This window comes from Electrophorus electricus, chromosome 2, assembly GCF_041902795.1.
Source record: "Electrophorus electricus isolate QZ-2024a chromosome 2, ASM4190279v1, whole genome shotgun sequence".
NCBI classification, from domain to species: Eukaryota; Metazoa; Chordata; class Actinopteri; order Gymnotiformes; family Gymnotidae; genus Electrophorus; species Electrophorus electricus.
The window spans coordinates 13,422,398-13,448,562 of NC_137498.1; the positions used below are offsets into that span (position 1 = coordinate 13,422,398).

General features: G+C 40.0%; 1 long non-coding RNA gene across 1 annotated transcript; it reads right to left on the reverse strand.

Annotated features, from left to right (window-relative positions):
• Positions 1-12,951: 12,951 nt before the first annotated feature.
• Positions 12,952-24,495, reverse strand: LOC145660259 (uncharacterized). Its single transcript, XR_014126503.1, has 4 exons — positions 24,281-24,495; positions 15,135-15,443; positions 13,892-14,191; positions 12,952-13,084 (listed from the first exon to the last, which is right to left on the reverse strand). It is a non-coding gene; the product is annotated as an uncharacterized LOC145660259 (long non-coding RNA).
• Between the last annotated feature and the right edge of the window lie 1,670 nt (positions 24,496-26,165).

Consider the following 26,165-nt stretch of genomic DNA (forward strand, 5'->3'; position numbering starts at 1 on the left):
AAGCACTTAACGCATTATGAATGTTCAGAACATTTTGCATCCATCAAGTCTTTATGGGCACTTGTAATACCTTATAGCATTATTTTAAAAAGATTTTGTAGTCTACTTTGAGTACATCATTTAAAGGATTAAAGGATTAAAGGTTCTGATTTGAAGCTTCAGTGTCTCACAATGTCTGGGTCAGAGCTGCTCTTTAAGGATAAACCCTGCATGAGTTCACATGCCAGCGTTTCTCCAGGATCGCTCTGATGTGCTGCACTCGTCTGTAATATTAAAACAAAGTGAGAGAGCAGTGCAAGAACAGGTGACTCGAGCACTAGATAATGCTTCATATCAAAAAGTCAAAGATGAATGCTCATTGGTAGTGTGATTTTGTGCAGTAATACATTTAATGTTTTGTGAAAATAAGATAAGGCATTAAAAAACAAAAGTAATAAATCAGCGAAGGTTTAACAAGGATACACATTGTCACTGATGCAAAATGCCTCCGTCACAGTATCCCTACTGTATTTCTTTCTCAGTAGCACCACCTAGTGGAGGATTTAGTGCTGGGTAACCTTGAATGAGTATGTGCAAATACAAATACAAGATTTTTATAATCCATTCATATTTTAATAAAACTGATGAAGATCTTAAACTGAACTGCTGGCCGAGCCAAAGACTGTCAAATGGAGTTTTTTTATTTATTTTTTTTATAAAGAATCTAAAGTCATCTAGTCAACTGACCAGACAAACCGTTACACTGATAGAATTCAGCTGGTTACTGCTCCAGGAAATTTCTCTCTGTTCATATCTGGTCTGACTAAAGAGGATTGGAGACAGTACAGGTGTAGCATCAGCAGTCATCATCTTATAGAGGTCCAACTCCAAGTAACAGGTAAACCAACCTCTTGTGTATTTATAGTATGCATGAAATGTTGACTACCCTTAGTGACTGGTCTGTACCAATAACTATTGTACTATGAATAAAAATACAGTCAACTAGACAAATATGGAATGCTATTCTCATCTAAAATATGAATCTGAACCCACTGATGCAACACTAATAGATCACAGACCTGAAACACTCAGAAATAAAATATGACGTTCTGTTTGTGCTTTATTTTAATCTCCCCATATTTAGTCCAAGGTGCCTGGGTCATGTGGTCAGAAAACTGACCAGTGATAAAATAGTGGATCTCTAACACAAAATATTCATGGCAACAGATAGGCTGTACTTTCTAACTGTACTAGGTGTTTCTATTAGAGTATAAACACCCTGAATTGTGGCTGACATGAGGCATATAAAGACATTTAGATTTCAGCTCTGGTTGTTTGAGCACCAAGTTTCAAGAATCATTGAGAAAATACACTGCCTGAACAAAAAAAAGGTCACACACTCTAATATTTCATTGGGCCGCCTTTAGCTTTGATTACGGCATGTGTTCGCTGTGACATCATTTCCACAAGCAAGTCACAACATTTATTTCTGTCCAGAGTTGCATCAATTTTTCCCAAAGATCTTGTATTGATGATGGGAGATTTGGACCACTGTGCAAAGTCTTCTCCAGCACATCCCAAAAATTCTCAATGGGGTTCAGGTCTGGACTCTGTGGTGGCCAATCCATGTGTGAAAATGATGTCTCATGCTGGTGAACCACTCTTTCACAATTTGAGCCTGATGAATCCTGGCATTGTCATCTTGGAATATGCCATCAGGGAAGAAAAAAATCCATTGATGGAATAACCCGGTCATTCAGTATATTCAGATAGTCAGCTGACCTCATTCTTTGGGCACATAACGTTGTTGAACCTAGACCTGACCAACTGCAGCAACCCCAGATCATAGCACTGCCCCCACAGGCTTGTACGGTAGGCACTAGGCATGATGGATGCATCATTTCAGCCGCCTCTCTTCTTATCCTGATGCACCCATCACTCTGGAACAGGGTAAATCTGGACTCATCAGACCAAATGACCTTCTTCCATTGCTCCAGAGTCCAATATTTATGCTCCCTAGCAAACTGAAGCCATTTTGCTGGTTAGCATCACTGACAAGTGGTTTTCTTAAGGCTACACAGCTGTTTAGTACCAATCCCTTGAGTTCACTTCGCATTGTGCGTGTGTAAATGCTCCTACTTTCACTATTAAACATATCTCTGAGTTCTACTGTTGTTTTTCTATGATTTGATTTCATTACACGTTTAAGTGATCACCGAGCACGATCATTCAAGATTTCTTTCCGACCACATTCCTTCTTCGAAGATGATGTTTCCCCGCTGTCCTTTCACTTTTTAATAAGGCATTGGCCAGTTCTTAACCTGATTCTAGTAGTTTCAGCATCTTCTTAGATGTTTTCTCTGCTTGATGTATGCCAATAATTTGACACTTCTGAAACAGATTAACATTACAGATGAGTGCAGCACATCAGAGCGATCCTGGAGAAACGCTGGCATGTGAACTCATGCAGGATTTATCCTTAAAGAGCAGCTCTGACCCAGACAGAGTGAGACACTGAAGCTTCAAATCATAACCTTTAACCCTTTAATCCTTTATATCATGTACTCAAAGTAGACTACAAAATATTTTTTAAATAATACTATAAGGTATTACAAGTGCCTATAAAGACTTGATGGATGCAAAATGTTCTGAACATTTATAATGCGTTAAGTGCTTTGTATGAAAGGTCTTCCCTTTTCTTATTTATAATGTGCTATGTCTATTTATAATCACTTAATCATGTAAATTGCCTTTTACTTTAAATTATTAATTCCTAATTTAATTTTGCATTGTATTATTTAAATTGTTCAACTTTCATTTATTTTCCTTTTTCATTTTTGCAAATAAGATGAGAGATCTCAGGATGTAATAAGCTTTATTATTCATTCTATTCCCTGTAAAGCTCTTTATAAACTGGGTTTAAGAAAGTGCTGTACAAGTTTACAGTTTACAGTTTTTGTGCACAGTTTACATTTTCTGACTACCATATTTGTGTAAGTGGGTTCATTGTAAATCTGCAAGTGATTTGAACTACACTAATGTTATAACTCTAATTCTTGGTTTGCCCAGATAAACACTTCCTGCGTCCTGCCTCCTTCCTGGGGTTGGTGAACCTTTGTTAGGAAAGCTGTCATGGTACGGCCCCTCCCCCCAAACGTGTGTGTGTGTGTGTGTGTGTGTGTGTTTATCCGTATGGCTATGCCCTCCCTGTGTTTCACACCTGCTCCTTATTGTGTGTCATTAGTATGCATGTATATAAGTCTTGTGTCTGAGTGTAAGTGTTGTCGATGTTTAAACCCGGTTAGCCTGCTAACCACTTAGATGTCTTTTGTGTATCACAATAAATGTTTGTTGTGTGTAACATGACTCTTCCTCACATCCTGCTTTACCACCTCGCATCACAAAAGCAGGCCTTAAAAAATGGAGCTCTGCAGCCATCACTTGTTGAAGCAGTGGGAACTGAAACTGTGACTAACAGCTCAAAGAAAACTAATCATTCACCATTCTATGAATTTCACAAAACAACTCTCAGGTCTGCTGTGTGGTTCAGTGCAGGAAAAGGGCAGCTGTACTGAGTCTCCTACATGTGCTCGGATATGTAATGTTCTTCTACTCTTTACCAGAGTGCAGCCTGCAGAAACATATAAATTAAACAGTAAATTAAGGTAATCAGGATAATCCTTTTGAAGCTTTATTGTGTATTTAAAATTAAGTCACAAAATGCAGGAGTGACCAATGATTATTTGTGAAACAAACATTGAATCAAATTCTGATGAGAGGAAAGATGAGAAAGACTCACCGACTCACACATAAATGTACAGTTTCATATTGGACTGTTTGCACTTGTGTAGCATGTTGTCTGTTGCACTGTTGTTTTTATGTTGCATCATGGTCCTGGAGGAACATTGTCTCGTTTTTGTTGTGTACTTGTATATAGCTGAAATGACAATAAAACCTCTTGAACTTGCTACGTGGGTCCTGAGAAGACTTGCTGTTACTCTGTTATAACTTCACTTCACAGCGCACACACCCACTCTGACCCAGCTGCTGTCCCTGTGAAATGCACATGCATGGTGTGGCCACAGGGTGGAGCTGTTTCCTGCACAAACCTGTTTCCTACTCACACTGTGTTTTCTCTGTTTAGACTGACAGACTAGAAAGCACACACAGGCTTTCGCTGGTAGTTCATAAACATGATTTGCTAGGGGTTCACACATTTTTCCCAAATTTCCAAATACAAATATTGTCAATATTGTCAAAATACAAAAATGATGCAATGTTTACAGACCTCAAAAATGCAAATAAAACAAGTTTACATTAATTTTTAAACAACAATAATAAAAATAATAATTCCAAAATCAATATTTAGTGGAATAACCCTGATTTTTCAACCACCAGTCTCTCATTGCTCATTAAATTAGATTAAACAAGAGGTGATGACCCAGTCAGAACCTCATTAATTATATATGAACATGTGTGTGTGTGTGTGTGTGTGTGTGTGTGTGTGTGTGTGTGTGTGTGTGTGTGTGTGTTTCTAGGTGTGTGACCAAAAACATTTTTTGCAAAGTCACCTTTTGTGAATAAAACAAAGTGGAGATATAATTAAATCTCACAAGCATTCTCACTAAGAAACACTGCATTCTCACTAAGAAACAGTCCCTAATTTACACACTCTCGTACCTGGGCACGCCTAATAATTTAGTCTCTCTTTCTGCCGAAGTACACCTACCCCTGATGTCATGATGTCATTGAGCCTACACCCATCTCAGCTGCCATGGCTCCTCCCTCAACCCCCTGATGTCCCTTGCTGTAGCCCACCACACCTCCACCCCAGTCAACTACTTGATGGACGTTGATGGGCGTTCTCTTGCGGGATGGGTTTCGGACACATGCACTCCATCGGGACAAGACTAGGACATCTAGAAAACTGGACTAGACATTAATTGCTTATTTTTTAAATTGTATTATTAGTTTTTTACTTTTGTCTTAAAATTGTTATTATTGTGGTGACTGTTGTCGGTCAGAGGAGGATGGGCCCCACCTTTGAGTCTTGGTTCCTCTCAAGGTTTCTTCTTCATGCTCTAGGGAGTTTTTCCTTGCCACTGGGGGCTTGGACTCGGATATTTGTAACACTGCTTTGTGACAATTTCTGTTTTACAAAGCGCTACATAAATAAATTTGATTTGATTTATTATGATACACCATTCAAAAATGTCATATTCATGTGACACTCTGTTTAGGAAGTTGCAGTTATATGGACTTAATCCCCCTGTGCTGCTGAACGGATGGCTTTAATGCAGCTAGTGAGTCATTAATATGTCAACAAAAGAATAAATAAATGAATTGAACATTTAATATCAGTCTGTTCAGAGTATGACACACCTGAGTGTGTGCTGCGTTCCCAATGCCTTTACAGATTACAGCGGAGTATCTCATTTCTTGATAATCCTGCGGAAACCCAAACGCTTGGTTAAATGAAGAAAGCTGCTGAGGTCATTAGAGTGGAAGTAATGTCTGTGCATATGGCGTGATATGCAGTGTTAGCTCAGTGGTTAAGGTACTCAGCTAGTAATTAGAAAGCTGCCAGTTGCCACTGTTGGGCCTCTGTGCAAGGCCCTTAATCCTCAATCGCTTCAATTGTATTCAATTATAACTGTAAGTTGCTTTGGATAAACGTGTGAGTTAAATGTTATATATTGGCTTTCTGTATTTCTGAACTATTTCTGATTGCTTACTTCTGTTTTGTGCCCCTCCTGGATTTGTCTGCCTGGATATTTTGTCTCTCTGGTTTTCAACCTGGACTTTAGTTCCTCTCTGTGTTGCTCCCTGGCTCTGTTTATCCTATAGTACTGGTTCTGATCCTTGCCTGAGTTTGACTGTGTTGGATTATCCTTTTCTGATTAAAATCACATTTCATTTTATCCTCGAGCATCTAGCTTTCTCTGAAACATCAGTGTCACTGGAGTGAATGTAACATTGTTCCTCAGAATCCCTGCTGAGTCAATTAGTGATTGACTGATTAAACCATGAAGTTCAGAGCTGGATCACAGCAGAACTTAAAGCCCATGAATCTCAAAAAGTAGCATGGTCATGTGTGTGTGTGTGTGTGTGTGTGTGTGTGTGTGTGTGTGTGTGTGTGTGTGTGTGTGTGTGTGTGTGTGTGTGTGTGTGGGCTGTCCAACCTTCCTGATCAAGTGTGTAGTGACCAAGAGCTGAATCAAACACAGAATGAACAAGTGAGGAATAAATAAATAAATAAACAAGTGAGCACATTTCCACTCATTACTAATAACCACCTGAGAAATAAATATAACTTCTTCAGATATTATATATACATATATGAAGAAGATTCCAAGTTCCACATCCTGAAAAGCACCTTACTTGTAAGAGATCTTCTTCACACTCCATTTAGGCATCACTGTTTGGTGCAACAGGACAAAAGCAACAAACACAACTGGCACATCTGGGTGATGCTGTTGAATGTGCATGTTCATGTGTTTTAGCACACACACCCTACAACACCAACACACTGTCCTCGTCCACCACTCAGGTCGCTGGGAAACTTTCCCACATAGCTGATTTGAAAGAAACAGCTCATAGTGTTAATGATTCAGTAAATGTCGCTAGCGAGCTTGAGCTACATTTAGCCTAGCATGTTGCTAACTTGCTATTAGATTACAGTTTAAGGTTTGGAATGGAAATCGCAGATGTGAAGTTTGATTCCACATTATGTTCATCAGCCTTCACACTTAGGCTACCGTGTACTCTCCGTATGACTGCATACAGTGAACTGTAATGTGTATGGGGTGATTTGGGATGAAAACACATACCATTACACTCCGAATATTTATATTTTAGTATAACTATATAGGTAATAATGTCATATAAAGCTGTAGCAAGCCAACTGCCTCAGCTACAACAGCAAAATAAATTCACTTTGCAGAACCTTTTCAACACAGCTCTACTGCCCGAAGCAACCACCTCCTATGACCAGCCTATATATGAACCCTTTCACACCAAGAACTGGACCAGAGTCGCCTGTTTGGAATAAAAGGTGATCTTCACATTTGGTGTTTTTGCTCGAGTCTGAGTGAGACTGTTTCCATGTCACTGATCTGGTTTCACACTGTGTACAATTCTGCAGAACCATCTGCTCTACTTTGGAGTTCAACCCCGGTCCTAAAGAGAAAGTAACAGACAGTGACATCCAACTGCTGTCAGTGAACTGCACCACACACACCTTCATGATGTATGTGGTTATCAGTGGGTATAAACAGAAACCACAACTCTCTGTCCTGCTTTGGCTCTTTATTTATGAAACAGTAATAGACTTTCAGAGTGGAAGTGATGCGTACAGACAACGGATGGCATTTGACTATAAAATGACCTGCTTAACATAAAAATGTGCTACAATTTAAAGATTAAATATCCAAAAATGCTTCAACAGAGATACACAAATAAAATGAAGAAAAAACATTCTGCTGAAAAAATCCATAATGTAATAAAACATAATAAATTGTTTTTATTATTGTACAGACATATGATACTTGTAGGAAATGATACTTCTAGGAATCACAATTATAGTTGCAGACTGAGAAAATTTTAATTGACGTTTACAGCGTTTAACATTTAGATTTAGCAGTTAGCCGCCTTTCCCAAGTAGAAGATGAAATCAAGAGGAATAAAACCCAAGTACTCTGGTTCTTGGAGTGGCTACACTGTAATGTTATCAGTCTTAGTCCTGCCCCTGTCACTGTTAGTCCTCCCCCTACAATTAGTAGTAATTGTAGTAAAATAGTAATTACCAATAGATACAGCAAATTATACAAAGACAGCACTGAAACCAAGACAGAAGAACATAACAGTCCATTGGCTCCCATACAATAAAAGAGTGTGTGTGTGTGTGTGTGTGTGTGTGTGTGTGTGTGTGTTCAGGTTTGTTAATTTAGTTTGATATTGACATATTCTGTATTATCTCCATTATCCATTGCTCTGGGTGCTGGTCTGGTGGTGTTTATATGGGCTAGAGTAGAATACATCACATCATCCTGCAGAAAATATCACAATTACAAAATATTAGCACACATAGAATAATGCACACCCTGTTGAGTGGATTAATACAAGTGTTAATACAATAAATGTATTGTATTGCAGAGGTGTTAATTGTAATATACATTTAATCCATAAATGCACATGTAAATATAATTTATGCAAGCATGTGTGTAATCTGTTTTATACATTCACAAACATTTAAACACTCACCAGCCACTTTAATAAAGACCTGCAGTCTTTATTAATATGTAATTTAATATGTGCACATGTCTTACAGGTGTGCACCACTGTTTAGTGTGTGACCACAGGAGCACTGCTGAATGGATCCTACCTGGATGGTAGACCATTCTCAACAAACAAGTGTCTCTGCAGTGGTAGTGTCTTTAGGGCATGTATGAGTGTGTAACAAGAAAAGCAGTGTGTCTGAAATTTATACACAAGCCTGTGGAACTGCACACAGGTATATAATGCAGCTAGAAGATAACTGGATGTAGTTTAAAGGTGATCCTAATAAAGTGGCTGAGGAGAGTAACCACATACATACATAACCTGAACTTTTTAATACAAATGATAAATGTGTGTTGATCAATTTTTCTTTAGTTAATGAGTGCTTACTGAAGAGATCTTGAAAACTAGTCTGACCAAAATGAATTTTTCCAGTACGCAAAAAATACGCAGATGACGTACTGCTACGGCCAAATAATCCAGTACGTAACCAGGCCTGTCTCTGTGGTGTACTGCATCTCATCATGCAACTGTGGTGGTAAATCACAAGTGGGTAGAACGTCATACGTTCGCTTGACCTCTTAGTATGGTTTCTGTTTTTTACACACTGGATATTATGCATCATACTACTACAGGGAACAGTAAACAGTATACAGTATATAATGAGTCCAGTATGCAGCATACAGTATGTAGTAAGCTATTTTGTATATAGCCGAAAGGTTTCTTGCCTCATGTCGGTGTTACATGAAGGGATTGGCCGGCAATTACATTATTTTCCTTTTCCCCGGATGGCCGAGACATGTTTTGCTCCTTTAGTTTAAAACAAAAGCTGCTAATGCTACTAACAAACTCTGGAAGCCAACAGCAACAGCAGGTAACAGTCGTTGTAATTAAGTTGGACACTGGAGGTCAACAGCAACCCAAGTATAACCTTAGTACATAATGGTCTTCATACATAAGTTAGATCACTACATGTCCACAAAACTTTCTTAACCTGCTCAAACCTCATCCAGATTTTAGTGATGAGTTTATTCACTTTTCTAGTTCACAGTGAGTCATACTGCACATTGACTAGTCTGTGAGACCTTTATTAAGATCTGGATGCAGTTTGAGCTGGTTGAGAGTCATCTGTGGGCATGTATTTATGAAGGTTAGATTTGGGTTGCTGATGACCTCCAATGTTTGTTAGCAAACAGAATTGCACTCAAAATAATTTTGTCTAAGTGGAAAAATAATGTAAATTAGACTTTTCACCTAAATACTCCTTTAAATGCCTGAGCATCTATTAAAATATTTCCCCCCTGGTGCTCTGAAACAGACACTACAGGTAACAGAAGCGTTACTGCATGTCACGTGGTCATCACTAGTTAAAGGCCAGCAGACAACTACCGTTAGCTAGTAGGTAGTGAATAGTCAAATAAAAAAGAAATACAATTTAAAAACTTTAGTCGACTTTAGTTTTTTAGCACTGATTCAGGCACCATTTAGGTACTTGCTCAATTTTAAAAGTATTGTTTTAGCAATGACATCAGAAAAAACCCAAATGATACACAATCCTACTTGCAGAAAGTACGAAACGTGACATATGCCGTTTATCAGTCAGCAGATTCATTTTACAGACTGTTTGTTCACACTTTTTTATATGGCATGTCACGGAGACGTGTATCTGCATGGCTGTTTCTTCTGTGCATGTTGTTCATGGATTCTAATAAAATGACACCTTTTTGATAAACCATTTTGCATGACGCTGATATGACCTGTTAGGATGTTTATCTCCTGTCCCTCTCATCCCTCTAACCTTTCTGGCACTTTTCTACTACTTTGGTTGATTCAGAAGTTACTTCTGAGTGCAGTGAGGTGTCTAAAAAGTCCCAGTAGCATAAAGGTACTGCTATAGAGCAGGTGATCATAATAAAGTCATCATCAAGCATATAGCGTACACACACACACACACACACACACACACACACACACACATGCAATGCTTAATATCTCTAGCTGCAACAGTCATAAGTGAATGACTGCTGAAAAGCCACTGGTAAACTACAGCACATTAGGCAAATAAAACTACTCTGTGAAACTACAGAATATTAAACAATTAACTGCTCTGCTAAACTACAGCATATTAGATGATGTCATACTGTCTGTCATAATTTAGCAATCAGAATCGACTGTGTGCACTGCAGTAAAGACTGTAGTGAAGTTCTCTGTGCACACAAGAATAAGGCCCTTAAAGTTTTTCCATACTTTCAGAAACACATGACCTCTCACCAGTACCTGCATAACTTTCACTGGGTCTTAACGTGCAGAAACTAATCACTAATCCAAGCTCTGACACTGTAGAACAGATCTGTGCACTGAATCAGAGTTCACTGATATTATAACATGGATGTGTGACACCCACCTGTGTCTGCTGATCTCTCCTCTGTCCTGTTTGTCCCTCTCTGTTCACCGTCTGTTCACGTCTCTGAACTACAAAATTAACTCAGTGTGAGATGGACAGATATGTATGTATTTATTTATATACAGATTTTATTATCAAGAGCATCTCACATGTCTATCAGTATGTGTGCTCTCTGGGAAGCAAACCCATGACAGTGTGTTATCAGCACTGTGCACTACCTGTCTACCAGGTGAGCATAGGTCTGTATTACCGGATAATATTGTACAGAGAACTTCACACTGAGACCTGTTATAATTGTCTGTAAACTTGAATAGGAGTGTGTGTGTGTGTGTGTGTGTGTGTGTGTGTGTGTGTGTGTGTGTGTGTGTGTGTGTGTGTGCGTGTATGTGTGTGTGTGTGTACCTCTGTATCCAGCAGATGACTCCTCCTAATCCCATCAACAGCAGTAAACCCCCCACACCAGCTAAGATGACATGACGTGTGTATACTGGAGAATTGTCTGCATTTCCTGCATGTGGGAATGTAGGAAGCATAATTAAAATTTGATGTATTATTTGTCACTTTTAATATTATAGTGTATGAATTTCATAACAAGCATTCAATACAAATGTTTTTTGGCACAAAAACAAAGAGGATGGAGCATGAATGAGTCTCTGTATTGCTACAATCTGAAATTACAAATTGTGGCATTATACTTGACTGAGAGTTGACAATATTGATATTGATTAATATTGATAATATTATTAGTAATTAATAAAAGTTGACATTGTCAATGTCATTAACACTACATTTGTTCTCGGAAACATCACAGATGAAAAAACCTTTAACCATTTAACCAAACCTTTAACCATTTTCAGATGTTATTATTGTAGTAGGTTTAGAATGAAGCTGTTGGACTTGTTTTGTCAGTGTGCACTGGAGTTCCAGGCATTTGTTAGTGTCTGTTAGTGTTAGTGTCTCTCTCTCTCTTGCTCTCTCTCTCGCTCTCTCTCTCTGTCGCTCTCTCTCTCTCGCTCTCTCTCTCTCTCTCTCTGTCTCTCTCTTGCTCTCTCTCTCTCTCTCTCTCTCTGCAGACATGCTCCCTCATTCCTGGCCTGGCCACCTCCTGTCACATCTCTGTTGTGCTTGGACTGATACGACTTTTCATTGTTACCCTACCAATCCCAGTGTCTGCCTTTGTCTGTCCCCATTCCTGTCTTTGTAACTGTCCCAATCCCAGCTGTGGTTCGGGTTCCTGTTATCCCGTATCCCGTGCTCCTACTCTCAGCCGGGCTCCCGTCCATCCCGCTGCCCAAGCTGGAACCCAGTCGTCTCCTGTCCAGCCTGCTGTCAGGTCTCTGGTTGTGGTACAAAGTCCTGTTTCCACCCCTCACCCGATGGACTTGCCCCTTTTTTTCCTCCTTTCCCACCTGTCCTTGTCCAGGTTCTCCAGACCCTGCTGTGTGACGCCGGGCTCGGGCTCCCTTGTCAACTGTTATGCACGTCAGGAGCCCCGTGTTAAGGAGGGTGTGGGTGCTACTGTAACACCCCTCACCACCATCACACAGGAGCCCCGTGTTAAGGGGGGTGTGGGTGCTACTGTAACACCCCTCACCACCATCACACAGGAGCCCCGTGTTAAGGGGGGTGTGGGTGCTACTGTAACACCCCTCACCACCATCACACAGGAGCCCCGTGTTAAGGGGGGTGTGGGTGCTACTGTAACACCCCTCACCACCATCACACAGGAGCCCCGTGTTAAGGGGGGTGTGGGTGCTACTGTAACACCCCTCACCACCATCACACAGGAGCCCCGTGTTAAGGGGGGTGTGGGTGCTACTGTAACACCCCTCACCACCATCACACAGGAGCCCCGTGTTAAGGGGGGTGTGGGTGCTACTGTAACACCCCTCACCACCATCACACAGGAGCCCCGTGTTAAGGGGGGTGTGGGTGCTACTGTAACACCTCTCACTACCATCCTCCTCCCCATGTGCTCCTTTGTTTGTTTTTGTTCCTCCACATGCTTTGTGTGGTTCATGCCCTCACACAGGGGTCCTGTGTTTCCCCTTTCACTTACCCCCGTCACCTGGGTCTAGTCTCACCCTCATTATTTACCCTATAAAGCCCAATCCTGTACAACCACTAATGTCAATTATTTTGCCTTAATCGCTTGTATGACATTGTGTATGCAACATTAGCACAGTACGTTCATGTGTGCTTTCATTTTCATTAAAAACAAAAACGCATCAAACCAGGCTAAGTCACGCTTGCATCCTGCCCCACACTCGTTAAACCAATGTGTGTTACCTCCATTGGTAGTTGATGGACTGAATGTCTTATAACCATTTGGAGACGTCATTGTAGTAGTAGGTTTAGTTGAAGCTGTTGGACTTGTTGTATCAGCGTCCACTGGAGGAGGATTTACAGGTTTATATGGAGCCTCTGCCAGAATAGAAAAGTGTGATCAGTTATAAGTAATGAGGGTTCAGGGCTGTTATTTATTTTGTATGTTTAACTTTAGATTTTATACTACAGAATTGTATTTACAATTTGTACAAACAAAATTGTTCAGTTTGCTGTTTGGTTTGCTGTATGTCAGTGGTGGTAAAACGACAGCAAAGTCTGAGGTTACAGGGCTCTGTACATCCTTTATGAAGCAGGAAGAATTGCTTTAAAAAAAAAAAAATAAAATCAGTAATTTTCTGTGAGCAAATCAAATAATTACAGAGAGGCAAGGAGGTGGGACGTAATACTCTGTCATATTTTCTTATTGATTCTTAATGTTTGGTGCCCAAAAAGCCAGAGCTGTTTATGAAATTGTGCTTTTTAAACCTCATTACACAGTACAGTCAGCCACAATTCTGGTGTGTTTATACTCCAGTAGAAACACCTAGTATGCACACAGTTAGACACTGTAGCCTGTCTGTTTCCATGAATATTTTAGAGATCACTGGTCAGTTTCTGACCACATGACCAAGGCTCCTTGGATTAAAGATGGAGAGATGAAAGTGAAGCACAAATAGAACGTCATATTTTATTTCTGAGTGTTTTAGGTCTGTGATCTATTAGTGTTGCATCAGTGAGTTCAGATTCATATTTTAGATGAGCATATTATTCCATATTTGCTACTAGGATGTCTAGGCAATAGATTTGTTTTTACATAGTGCAGTAGTTATTGGTACAGACCAGTCACTAAATGTAGTCAAAAGCATTTTAGACATACACTAAATATAAAAGTGGTTTGTTTACCTTTTACATTGAGATTGACAGTTGTATAGTGAACACTGATACTACACATGTACTTTCCCTCATCCTCTTTAGTCAAATCAGATATGAATAAAGAGAAATTTCCTGGAGCAGTAACCAGCTGAATTCTATCAGTGTAACGGATTGGCTGGTCAGTTGGGTAGATGTCTTTAGATTTGTTTATAAAATTCCATCTGACAGTCTTTGGCTTGGCCAGCAGTTTAGTGCAGGAACAGGGCAGCAGGACAGACCCTCCCACGTATCCACTCAGCACTGTGGGAGGATTCACAATATCCTTACAGACTAGAGAGAGCAGAAACACTGACATGTTATACTACTGTTATGAAGTAACCAGTACAACCAGTGACATTCATCTGTGAACCATCATATGAAGACAAAACAAATCCATTTGTCAAATTTTTAACATCAAAAAGATGTTCTGATGTTCTGTAACTTACAAAGTTTATGTAACAGTTTATGCTCTGTCACATTTGATAAATATGAATGGATGGGAAAAATCTTGTATTTGTAGAGTCAGTGGTTCTAGCCCATCTGGTGTAATACACAGTTAGTGTTAACCATCCTCCAACTCCAGTCATGGTCAGTGTCTGACCACTGAACCACTGCTGGCTGGATATCTTTCACTGGCAGAACACTCTCAACCTACCAGTAGCACTGAATCCAGTAACACTGCTGTACCTGAACCACTCATACCAGTACAACACCCACTACCAAGCCTCCAGCACTGTAGTGGGATTGATGTGTGGAGAATGGTTCAGTATCCACATATACTGGGACATCTGTGGTCAGAAACTGACCAGTAATGTCCTGGGTGCAGGGTGACACACAAACTGTGTAAGACACCAGGTGGACACAGTCTATAATTATACCTACACATTCACTTATTAGAGGTACTGAAAGTGTTCAGTGAGGGCAGGTGAAATGTATGTTAGTTGTGTTTAACTCTTCTAGACTGGTGACAGAGGGTGTCTGGTGACTAATATCTGAGGATAATGTGGTCCACATGTTAGATACATAAATATGTAATGGTGTTTCTCTATTTTTAAATGTCCTGTTTTTGAATTTTAGTAATATGTGATGTATATGTGTCTAATAAAGTGTGTGGTGAATGTATTTATATTACATTTATATGTATGTTTGAAAAGCGAAGTTCATGATGGAGATCCACCAGGTGAAATCTACTTAGGAGATTTTAATTTGTCTGTATTTCTGAATAATATTTTACCTGAAACATAAAGTTTGATGTCTTTGTGTTTATTCCCTTTAGTTTGACACCTGTAGTCTCCCTCATCCTCCTCAGTCAGGTGTGATATGAGTAGAGAGAAATTTCCTGGAGAGTGAGCAGTACCCAGCTGAACTTTGTTTCTGTACTGTTCACTCTCACTGGAGATCTCTGTATAACTGGAGTTTTGGTGTTTCTGCCAGGTCAAACTCTCAGGTCTGGTTTGTGGGTCAGTGCAGGAACAGGGCAGTAGTACTGAGTCTCCTGCGTATGCAGTGATCTCTGTGATCTTCTGATGTTCCAGTGTACAGCCTGCAGAAACACACCAGTAGAAGACCTTCACCATCAATCCCCTCATGTGCATGTCCCAACATTTGAGTTTCATCTCTTTACTCTTTTCATCTCTTTTCTCTTTAACATGGCTTAACTATCTCAAGCACACAGAGATTTGTGATTGTTCAGAGTAACATTTACTATACAACCATGTACTGACTACTTACTTTACTCTGATTATTATGCTCTAGTCTGAGCACTGAATCCGATATGCATGGGTTATATGTAATTAGATATAACTGCACCACAATGACACATTGTGTTCAAGGTTTGGTTTACAACTGAAAGCAGCCTACTAATCAAATCTTAAATTCTACCTTACATGTTCAGGTAATATACAACACACACACGCACACACACACAAACACACACACACACACACACACACACACATACACACGCACAATTTTATTCTCAGCACCTACTTTATTAGAAACAGTAACATCACCCATTGGCACTAGTGTCCACATGTGCCTTTAAACTGCCTTTTATAGGTGGTCAGAGATGTCGTCTCTAACTGAACTCCTATAGATGTTTTCAGTGTTTCTTATAAAGTAGCTACTGAGTAGATATTTGATGATCTACAGAAGTAGAGAGAAGGTAACACTCACCATCAGCAGCATGGAGCACAAGGAGCAGATAAACACACACCTGCATTCTTACTGAGTTACACACACACTACACACAGCTACAGCAGGACTGCTGATACACACCATACAGACACTCTTCAGAACTACACTCTACTGAATAATATGACAACTACAGTTATAGTGGAGAGGAAATGCATTCAGATGAAGTTCTGACCAATGTCTATCCCCAACACAGACACACATAAGTAAGAATGACAACATTCTGACTCACATATATAGTGATCCTGTAGGGTTTAATACATTGTCATTTGGTATGTCCTCTTTCTTCTTTATCAGTCAGTGATCTAGCAGATAGTTTCACATCATCAGTGAGAACGTCATCATTGTAACTTGAACGTTTCAGTCCGTTGTCATAGAGACAAAAAGTGGTTGCCAGTGGGAGTGACCTAAAATGACCTCCCTCAGTGCTGTTTGGTCAGTTCATTTCTCTATAACACCCAAACTACTTCAACGGGTCAAAGGGATCTTTTCTATTACTAATGAAAATAGCAGGTGAAGCTAAACCTGCTATATTATGAGCAGAGTTCACTAACGCCCTGCTGATGGAGACTGAAGAGCTAGACTGCAGTGGAGAGGGGCCTAAAACAGGCTGCATGAGGCTTTAGAACAAGAAGACTTTAACAGATGATTAAAGGAGCATTTTACTTTCAGAGCATTTTTATTACCCACAATGCAGTCCATGAGAACTTAGTGAGGATTTGTTCCATTCATGTTCAAATTGAGTACTGGATCTTTCCATATTTGGTGGGCAATTTGTCTGCATGATTGATGTCTTGTGCTTAGTAGCCAAAACTGGAGCCGGCATTGTAAGAATATCATTCCACCTCTAGGAATGTGAACTCTACTCACACCACAGATGTACTGTTGCTTTTAGCATCTACATATTACCAAAGGCCTGTTCCTGTTAGTTTTACTCTTAAAATGTGAAAAGAAACATCACTCTTAATCTAATCTAATTAGTCAATGGCAGGTAAATTGTGTCTAATAGTCTCTCTGTCTGCCTCCTGATTACTCACTACGGGAAGCAAATTTCCACATTTTTTGCATTCTTGTCCGTTCAAGTGAATTAACTTTTTTGCCAGGCAGATTTTACTCATGTGCGGTGTGACTGACACTTTACACTGAAAATTCAGTGTCTGATGCTGCCTTTAAATTTAACCTAAATAGGGGATGAACAGGGACCACACATTTATTCAGTGGTCTTGGATCTGGAAGCATATTGGTCAGTACTTCCATAGACATTACAGAAAATTCTAATTTAAAGACTCAACCCAACCAGCTACAAAACTGAGCTAAAAAAAAAAAAAAAAAAGCAAACATACAAGACTTTGTACATAAATGCTTCATGAACTACAAATTCCATAACGAACTCATAAAGGTAGCTGAGAAATGTACACACTGAGAGAGACTGAGCTACAACATCATTTATCATGACATGATTTTCTTGGTTGAAATGACATAGTATAACATATTCATATATGTAGGCCAAACTCTCATCTATGAAGTCTTGTTCTTGTTTGCCCCAACTGCTGTGGTCATCTGTGGTCTCTTGCATACATATTGTTATTTATCAGTTGTTATTCAGGACTGTAAATCACTCTTCTATGAGCTGTGGGTTCCTCTTGGATGTGGTATGACAGGGATGCTGCTCGTATGTGGTCACTCTTTGATTGGTCAGTGGTGGACAAACTCTGCTGTTGAACAATCAAGATCAGACTAAAGAAACTCTGAACCGTGTGGCGTTAATGCTGGAGCAGAGCTGAGAGTGGAGCTGGAGCAGAGTTGATGGGCTGAAGAGGTACATTTGGAGAACTCTCCCCCTTAGGCTTGTTCTTGTTCTCTCTCTCCCTCCCTCCCATTCCTGCCCTGGCCACCCACTTCATCTTCTGTCATATCCATGTTTTTCCTTCCTCTCTCTCTCTCTCTCTCTCTCTCTCTCTCTCTCTCTCTCTCTCTGATCTGCACACTGCAGTTTTCAGAACGATACTGTGAAGCGGAGGCAGGACTTGACGCACATGTGTAAACGAAATTCTTTATTTCCAAAACAGGTAGACATAACGTCGAACGTTACTAAATGATGCAAACTAAACTGAACACCACAAAATGGCAGACGAACGATCTAAGAACTGTGCAGAAACCAAAGAGTGATGTAATGTTTGATACTAAGGCATCGAAACTCAGATCACACAGCGTCCCGGAGCTTGTATCAGTTTGTTGCGTCTACAGACCGGAGCATTCCCCGTTTCCCAGGCAACCTAGTAACTTCCGGGTTTTCGTCATTCTCTATGGGTCCCTGTCTCCTCCCCTTTGTCTCCAGCTGTTTCTAATTTATCCCTGATTATAGTCTTATAAAACCCCGTCCCTACGTGTCGTGTTTGTCTGTTATTGTTTCTCATGTCGACTTCGTTAATATGGTTCTCTCGGTTAGTTCGCGACGGTGTTAGTTGCGCTTTGTCTTGGTAAGAGTGTTTGTTTTTCATTTAGTTTGTGATAAGAACCTGTGTTGCTCCTTACTCCTGATTTGTTTGTTTAGATCTCATTTGTACTCTCTTTCTGTGTTTGCCGTCTACGCTTTCCCGTTAATGTTTACCCGGTATTGCTGTCTGTCTTTGATTTAGTTCAGTATTTCTTTATTCAGTTTGTCACGATCGATATGGCTTCCCTCGTTAGTTCCGTTTCGCGTAACATGCAAGGCGTCGGCACTTCACAGGTGTGTTCGCTCTCGCTCAGCGCCGCTTCCGCGCTACAGTTACTAATACCACCAACATTACCACTAAAGGTACTAACAACACGTGACTAATGATGGTCGAAGCTTCAAACGTCACCGAAGCACAGGATGAGGGTGAGACTGTTTCATAAGTTTGGTACTGTCCTATAAGCTATAAAACAAATTGGAAATGTGGAAAATATAGAGGCCAAAAGGGAGAACAAATGTTTCATAACGTCAACCCGTTCTCTCCCTGTGCAGTTTGCAACATTTTACTGTACTGCATTTTCATATAAAAAGGAAAAATGATTGATTTTAAACAAGTTAATTCAGAAATTTAATGTCTAAACATCATTACTGATCGTCAAAAAACCTATAAAAAAAAATTAAATATGATGGCGGTGCAGTGTTATTTCTAGAGCTGCGCAGTTTTGAATCTATGGCTGCTATAATTTCTGAAAACCACCAGGTGTCGCTGTTTTGTCAAAAGCTTTCGATGCTTCGAGTCCTTTAGCAATACAATAAGGAAGAACCTCAAACGCTTCATAGGACTACGTCTGCACATCATTGCCGATAAAAATACAGCTACAGGAGTAACGCTGCTACACATCTTACACACTCTACAAAACTACAGTGTACTGAACGCTCTGAAAACTGCATATCAGACTACAGTCTGTCTGTGGGAATCACCACACAACTATGACCTGGAACTCTACAGCTCTCTCTGTAGAACTCCAATGAAATTCACCACCCACTAATGTCCATAGTAGAGGGGACATGTGTTCAATTTCAAAATAAATTATTCCTCCACTTCTTTCTTTCACACACAGACTAAATATAACAGTGTCTTTCTAGTGTCATCACTTCCTCCTAAGCTTCCCAGTGTTCAGTCCCCATCCTCAGTAAAGTGATCCTGCAGTAAGAAGTAGTGCTACACAGTGATCCCCCTCAGTGCTGTTTGGTTACAACATTTCACACCTGCACTTAGTGATCAGAGGACCAAACTGAATGTGTAGCTTAGCAAATATTAGATCAGACAGGAAGAGCTCTAGACTACATGCTGATCAAAATAAACATTGATCATTTAATCAGGTAAACATGAGGATGGTCTGATAACATTCATATTATTCATAAAGTACAGGTGAATGCAGCAGTCTATGATCATGTTGTAGTTTTCATACTATTAAGAAAAAACTACTTAAGAGAAGCTGTGAAATCCACCCACTGACACAGAACCACTAAAGGAGTCACCAAAGTAAAGACCACTTTGGATGTAGACAGTACAATGTCATCACAACCCAACCAACAGTTATCACAGGAAGTAGAAACATTTTCTCACCTTTTCTCTGTTACTTTGTTCTTTTTGTTGTTAAAGCTGTTTAACAACTGTTTGCTAAATGCTTAATATCTGTAAAGTAACTAATTGAAGCTGTAGGCTAGTGTGCACTGCGCTGTAACAACAAAATAAAATAAAAACCGCAAAAAGTAACCCCCCCCAAAAAGTAAAAGTAGTAATAAATAAATGTATAAATATAAGAACTGAGAACAGCAATAGAGAGAGTGGGCTTCCTTGCCTAGTACCTCTATGCATATTTTGTGGTGTTATTACATTGATACTGACTGTGGCCTTAGGTGTGGTGTTAAAGATTGTATGCAATGTGAGGAGAAAAACTTCCAGTTTTCTTTACTGAAGCCCTTCTCTGTATAGCAGTTTCTAATATGTGGAGTGAGGTGTAACGTATTTGTCACGGTTGGCCGGGCAGCCAGTGGGAGTGACACGCCCACTCCTGAAGGGATCACACTAAATACCTGCCTCATTCCCAGTCTCCTGCCTACTAATCACCTTCACCTGTTCCTTCTCTCTATTTAAACTCACAGGTCAAAAGAGAGTGCAGCACATTAGTGGCCCATCGGACTGCTCACTCCCAACGTGTACATCGCTACAAGGACTACTGGAACAGAGTAGTGTTTGTCGTTAGTCGTGGCATCGTCACATATTGACAATTGAAAATAAAGAGCACTTTGGTGCAACCTTGCCTAGCGCTTCCTCTCAACTGGCACCGTCACAGTATTAGGTTAAGTAGTCTACCATGTTAATGGTTGAGTGTCTCCTTTGATGAATCCAGTTTGATCAGGGTGTATCAGTGATGGAATAATATGTTCTAATCTTCATTTAAAAAGCACTAAGAGCTGAAATATGTCTGAGAACTGCAGTGTAGGTGTTAGGGGTTAAACTGCTGTAGGCCAAAGAGGCAGAGATAAGTAAATGAGCTGGTTCTCATGACATCAGAGAAACAGTGATTTCAAAACAGGCTATTTTACAGATTATATTCCATATATAGACCGTAAGGAATGAGACAGTAAACAATGTGTTTTGAAAATGTAACAATATTTACATATTACTTAATTTTTTTTTATTTCAATAAAGTGAGTGACATTCAGTTTTCCATGGTAGGGGCCCTTTAATGGTATGGGCCCAGATATGACTTTGGCAAAACCAATAAGCAGAGTCAGTCTGCACTGTTTGTATTTGGTATCTTTTGTGGTGCTGTGGTTGTTAAGGTGCAGTTCCATCTCTGAATCAGCGTCTCACCTACTTCCCCTTCAGTCTTGTTGCCACACTTGTATTCCACATTATGTTTGATTTACTGTTTCTTTCCAAGAACACAGAAGGTAAACACATGTGCTACAGTTTACAAACTTGATGCAAATTCCTGAACATTATACAAATTCAGAAAACACTTTATTCAAAATGACGTGTGCTATATTTTGGAAATGCGAGGCAACTTCAGAAAACAGTTCTGTTGTGTTGTGACTGAGTTTGCAGCATTTCTGAAGTTGCTCTGCATTTCAGAACTGTAGCGCACATGTTTCCATTCTAATGAATTTGCTTTTTTTATTTTTACATTTTCGGCACAATGAGTCTTCACACCCACCATAGAGCTGGACGTGGATACCTCACTTGTCTTGCCAAATGTATTTATTCATCACTAGTCCAACTCTTTATCCTGTAGGTAGTGAGCTCTGCCCCTCCTCAGGTCTCCATGGTAACACAGAGTAGTATCGTCTTGGATATGATGAGCTTGTCAGAATTCATGAGATCAGAACTCACTGTAGCCTCTCCCTGAAGCCCACCCACACTCCCCACTTAGTAAAACACACAGAAGCACCAAACACATACATCATACACCACACGTAAAGGACTGTACCACATATACAGTCAACCACAATGAGGTGTGACCTCTGCTACAGGCAGCTGGATACAGAAGTGGGTAGTGGACAAGAGCTGCATCATATACAGAATGAACAAGTGAGGAATAAATAACTAACAGAAACAGTGTGTGTGTGTGTGTGCACGCAGCAGCATGGGCTGTCCAAGCCTCCTGACCAATTGATGAACAAATGAGGAATAAATAACACAAACAGAAATAAACAAGTGAGCACATTTCACACGTAGCACCCAGTGCACCCAGATTAGCAATACATATGTGAGGGGGAAGCGGTGCATGCTGGGAATTCTCACATCTGTAAACTGGTAGCCATGACTATGGTGACATCAGAATAACTTGGGACTAAATAAGAAAACAGTCTTTAAACTGGAGTCACTTGAGTGAATTTATGCTGCCAGAGTCAATTAATGATTGACTGATTAAACCATGAGGTTCAGAGCTGAATCTTTGTCACTGATGAGGATTTGGAGACTGTTTGACAATCTTCCTGGGTGTGTGAAAGAAGTAAACATGTCGTTCACACACCACTCAGAGGAACAGCACAGCAGAATTTTAAGCTCACGGTCCCAAAAAGGAAGCATGCGCATATGCATGTCTGTGTGTGTGTGTGTTATGTATTGCTAAAGTGCACCAAGTTTAGCAATACATATGTGAGGAGGAAGAGGTGCATGCTGTACTGTACTTTATGGTTTTATTTTTTTCTTATTTGTTCATTTTTTATTTGTACATTTTTCTAAACCTCTAAGAGGAACAACATAGGAGAACTTGAAGCCCAAACACCCAACAAGAAAGAGAGAGAGAGAGAGAGAGAGAGAGAGAGAGAGAGAGAGAGAGCAGGAAGGTGTTTTTGCATCTACAAGTATCCCTTTGAATGTACATTTACTGTGTGTGTGAAAAATTGTCTTTCTCCAAGTGAGCACATTTTACATACCACACCATAATAAAAAACGTTTTTTATAAATGTACAGATTTATAGAGCAAAATGATCCTTGTAAGAGTCACATTACTCATGTACTCTTCCTGTTTCTCAAATCCATCAGTCTTATTAATGTCCCTACAATTCCTACCTTATGCTGATCTTAAGTAACTAATTAGCAATTAGCAAGTAATTAGCAGCGGTTCCTCTCTACCGGACTGAACCACAGCGCAGATTTCAGTGCCACTAAACGGAACAATTCGGCGAAGAAGCAAATTTACTTTATTTTCCCTTAACTCGGGTGTACAAGACATGTTTGGAGTCCATATTTCGCTCCTTTAGAACAAAAAGCTGCTAACATTGCTAACAAACACTGGAAGCCAACAGCAACGATAGCTAATAGGATTTGTAAATAAGTCAGATATCGAGCTACATGTCCTCAAACCTCATCCAGGTCGCTTCCCGGTGACGTGTTTCTTCACTTGTCTAGTTCACAGTGAGTTATACGACACACCGACTAGTCTGGGAGACATTTATTAACACTTGGATGCGGTTTGACCGGCTTGAGAGAAGTTTGTGGGCATGCATTTACGAAGGCTATATTTGAGTTGCTGTTGACCTCCAGTGTTTGTTAGCAACGTTAGCATTTAACAGCTTTTGTTCTAAACTAAAGAGGCAAAATTTGGACTTCAAACATTTCTTGGTCGATAGACAGAATCTGGGATAAGTGGTGAGTTGCTGCTCTCTGCTGCTCCCAGATATAAATACCTTTGTGCAAATGAATGTATGAGGATGACAACACCTGTAGAGAAAAGGTAACACTCACCATCAGCAGCGTGGAGCACAAGGAGCAGATAAACACACACCTGCATTCTTACTGAGTTACACACACACTACACACAGCTACAGCAGGACTGCTGATACACACCGTACACACTCTTCAATAAAGTCTACTGAATGACTTCACAAGTACACTTATAGTGGAGAGGAAGTGTATTCAGATGAAACTCTGACAAACTAAGCTCAACACAACACACCAAATATAGAGATGCGGTAGGTTTTGTAAGTTATCATGTGGTACGTCCTCTTTCTTCCTTATCAGTCAGTGATCTATCAGATATTCTCACATTGTCAGTGAGGACGGTCTCATTCTTAGTTAAGCGGCTTTGTCCTTTGTCATAGAGACACGATGTAGAAGCTCAGGGGGTGAGACCCAACATAACCTCCCTCACTGCTGTTTGGTCAGTTCATTTCACTACGACACCCAAAGTACTTCAAAGGCTTATTAATGAAAACAGTGTAACGCTTCTTACCTGGAGTGAGGAACAGGTGCTACGGGGTAACCGCGATGCGTGGAGTTAACATGAAGTGACACACACACACACACACTGGTGTTGGCAATCTGAAAGACTTTTATTCTCTCCTGGACCACTTCAATACCATCACTGTATTTATACGGAAAGGAAACAGTAAAAAGCACCCTACAGCGTTACCAAAGAAAAGGAGTGTTGAGAAGAAAGGTGACGTTCTCCCCTCAGACTGACTGACTCTCTCTCTCTCTCTCTCTCTCTCTCTCTCTCTCTCTCTCTAGCTACATAACCATGAAGCTCCCTCTTAAAGGCGCAGTACAACTGTGTCTGTTACAACAGCAGGTGGAATTACGGCAGCCACAGAACTGGCTACCTGAGACTTTAAAAAAGTTTGAACAGATATTTAAAGGAGTATTTAATTTCAGAGCATTATTTTTTTATCTATTTATACATAATGCAGTGCATGAAACATAAGTCAGGGTGTATTTTTAATTGCACATGTTCAGTTTGAATAGTGTGGTTAAATTTCTAATTTGATATGGAATTTGTTTGCAGGAGTAACGTGTTTGTTGGCCAAAAAACTGGTCCTCCTTCTGTAAGAATGTCACTCCACCACTAGAGATGTGAACTCTACTCACACCACAAATGTACTGTTGCTTTCAGACTGGACTGTCCAATTAAAATGAAAGCTAAAATAACCAAGTTGACAGTCTATAGACTATTAAATAAATGTCTACAATCATGGACTTAATTCTCCAAATAAAGTGAAAGCTGCACTATGTAGAATGTATGTTGTCCACTACACTATCTGACAGAAACCTTGGCCTCACCATTAAGAAACAATGTCATCGTGAGGACTTACTGTGCCCTGGGCCTACGTGGCACTGTGTTTACCGTCCCCTCTGCCCTGGTGGCACAATGTTTACCATGCCCTGGGCCCTGGGTGGTGCTGTGTTTACTGTGCACAAACTCAGGCATCTGAATGGTAATAAAGGATTTGAGTGAGACCTGAATGGGTCTTCATTTGTTTTGACAGACCAATCATAGCAGTCTCTAACACACAAATCAGGGGCAGTTATAACATTAGGCATGTTGGTGATATTTGTCATTGTTTCATACACATATTACTTAAGTTATGGATACTATGTAATTCTAAAACAGATGTGGCAATGTGACAAATATACATTAACCTCCAAACTCTCCGACTGACCTGTGACTCATTTATAAATGAGTTCTTTCAAATCAAAGTGTATTTATATAACACTTTTTACAACAGATGTTGTGACAAAACAGCTTTACAAATGATCAAGTCCAAGCTCTCAGTGAGCAAGCCAAGGGCAACAGTTCTAGACAAATATCCCAAGACGAAGAAATAAGAGGAAGAAACTTTGAGAGGAACCAAGACTCAAAAGGGGGGCCCATCCTCCTCTGGCCAACAATGGTCACCACAATAATAACAATTTAAAAAGAAAAGTGAATTTAATAAGTGAAAAAATAAGCAATTAATGTCTAGTCCAACTTTCTAGAGGTCATGTTCTTGTCCTGAGGTGTGCATTCCCAGTGTGTTGTCTTGTATGTCGATTCTCTATGATGATCTGATCACAGCAGTTGGTGCAACATCCAGGCCCCTCTGAGTCTGTCAGGGTTCAAAATCAGATTTATCACCTCTGGTTTGGTGTCAGATAAAGTAATAAGAATCACAGTAACACTGCTTCTAAGCCAGTAACTAGAGGGGCCATAATTGTAAAAATATGTATGCAGTTCTGGTTTGATCATTTGAGCAGTAACTGAGTCAGAAATCAGACTTCAAAATGCTGTTCTCCATTTAAAGAATGTACAATGTATGGTAGCTAGGTCTGACACTGAGGATTTTAGAGGGGATCTAATT